At 41.9% G+C, this 2,424-nt stretch overlaps 1 pseudogene; it reads left to right on the top strand.

Moving 5' to 3' along the window:
* The first annotated feature begins 281 nt into the window (after positions 1-281).
* Positions 282-1,474, top strand: LOC114204585 (L-lactate dehydrogenase B chain-like; annotated as a pseudogene).
* The last annotated feature ends 950 nt before the right edge of the window (positions 1,475-2,424 follow it).

Below are 2,424 nucleotides of genomic sequence, written 5' to 3'. Positions count from 1 at the left end.
GGAGGCATAAAGTGATGTAAGGTGGCCACCACAAACTGGCATGTCAGAAACTGAACTCTCCCTCCTCACAAATCTGTTTCCTCATCTTGGTGCAAGACATAATTCCTAACCACTTGGGAACAAGAGCCATGAGTCATGTTAGTTAGCCCCATCCCTCCCTGATAACCTGCACATCTCCATCAAATTCTGAGGATTCCTTGCAGATCCTGCGCCCGAGGAGACACACGCAGCTAACATTGTCTTCTTCGCGCGACTCTCCCCACGGGTTCTCTCTGGGCACAATGGCAACTCTTAAGGAAAAACTGATTGCACCAGTTGTAGAAGAAGAGGCAACCATCCCAAACAATAAGATCACTGTAGTGGGCGTTGGACAAGTTGGTATGGCGTGTGCCATCAGCATTCTGGGAAAGTCTCTGGCGATGAACTTGCCCTTGTGGATGTTTTAGAAGATAAACTCAAAGGAGAAATGATGGATCTGCAACATGGGAGCTTATTTCTTAAGACACCTAAAATTGTGGCAGATAAAGATTACTCTGTGACTGCCAATTCTAAGATTGTGGTGGTGACTGCAGGAGTCCGCCAGCAGGAAGGAGAGAGCCGGCTCAATCTGGTGCAGAGGAATGTTAATGTCTTCAAATTCATTATTCCGCAGATAGTCAAGTACAGTCCTGATTGTATCATAATTGTGGTTTCCAACCCAGTGGATATTCTCACGTTACCTGGAAACTAAGTGGACTACCCAAGCACTGTGTAATTGGAAGTGGGTGTAATCTGGATTCTGCTAGATTTCGCTATCTCATGGCTGAAAAACTTGGCATTCATCCCAGCAGCTGCCATGGATGGATTTTGGGAAAACATGGCGATTCAAGTGTGGCTGTGTGTAGTGGAGTGAATGTGGCAGGCGTTTCTCTTCAGGAACTGAATCCAGAAATGGGAACAGACAATGACAGTGAAAATTGGAAGGAAGTGCATAAGATGGTTGTGGAAAGTGCCTACGAAGTCATCAAGCTAAAAGGATATACCAACTGGGCTATTGGATTAAGTGTGGCTGATCTCATTGAATCCATGTTGAAAAATCTGTCCAGGATTCATCCAGTGTCAACAATGGTGAAGGGGATGTATGGCATTGAGAACGAAGTCTTCCTGAGCTTTCCATGTATCCTGAACGCTCGGGGCTTAACCAGTGTGATCAACCAGAAGCTGAAGGATGATGAGGTTGCCCAGCTCAAGAAAAGTGCAGATACCTTGTGGGACATCCAGAAAGACCTAAAAGATCTGTGACTTCTGGCTTCTAGGCTGTAGAAATTTAAAACTATGATGTGATTAACTGTGAGCCTTTAGTTTTTCATCCATATACATGGATCACAGTTTGCTTTTATCTTCCTAAATATGTGAATCTGGGCTCACAAAATCAAAGCCCATGCTTGGTTTAATGCTTGCAATATGAGCCCTTGAACAAATAAAATTAACTATTGCAGTGTGGAAAAAAAAATTCTGAGGATTCGGGGCACCTGGGTGGCTCAGTCCTTAAGCGTCTGCCTTCAGCTCAGGTCATGATCCCAGGGTCCTGGGATCGAGCCCCACATCGGGCTCCCTGCTCAGCGGGAGGCCTGCTTCTCCCTCTCCCACTCCCCCTACTTGTGTTCCCTCTCTTGCTGTGTGTCTCTCTGTCAAATAAGTAAATAAAATATTAAAAAAATTCTGAGGATTCCACAATCTAATTAGGTCTCGCATCTGAACCCTTTGCTCCGTCCTCTTAGTCTTACCTAGTCTATTGTAATACCATGACATATAGAATTATTAAGGCACAAAAAAAGCAGTAAGTCCCTAAGCTGTTTTCAAAATAGAGCTTACACTAAACCTGAATGGTTCCTGAAAGTTCATTTTTAAGCAAGAAGAATAATTTCCTCTCATCATTTCAAACAAAAGGATATTTGTCTTAAGGTTCCAGACTTTCATGTTTCATTTGTATTCTGACAGGATCCTTCACAGTGCCTGTACCTAGTGGCCAGGACCATCTACTCAATATTTTAAAAGGCAAAAAAAAAATTTCTATCCTGCTAGATGATGTTGTTGCAGATATGATCTATTCTATGCAGTTATCTGAAATGTCTGTATATTCCTATGTATTTTTAGAGAACACGTTAACAGACTACATCTTTCACAAGAGCAGAGCATTAAATTTTAATGATTAAACATCATTCTAACAAGGTCCTAAATCAAATTCTGAAGTGTTTACTTTTTCAGTATTTAAAATAACGTGTCATTTCGAAAAAAAAGTTTCTTCAGTTCTTAGGCATGGGTACTCAGAATCATCTTTTAACAAAGTCAAAATCTGCATAGAAAATCTATAGTCTAGTGGTTTGTGCACTGGGCTTATGCACACACTCAAACCAATATAATGTGAGATGCTGAGTGACATAC

This window comes from Eumetopias jubatus, unplaced genomic scaffold (assembly GCF_037043125.1).
Source record: "Eumetopias jubatus isolate StellerSeaLion01/CBP00866 unplaced genomic scaffold, mEumJub1_p1.0 scaffold_7, whole genome shotgun sequence".
NCBI classification, from domain to species: domain Eukaryota; kingdom Metazoa; phylum Chordata; class Mammalia; order Carnivora; family Otariidae; genus Eumetopias; species Eumetopias jubatus.
The sequence above is the reverse complement of the archived record's forward strand: the minus strand, read 5'-3'. Positions and strand labels throughout refer to the sequence as shown.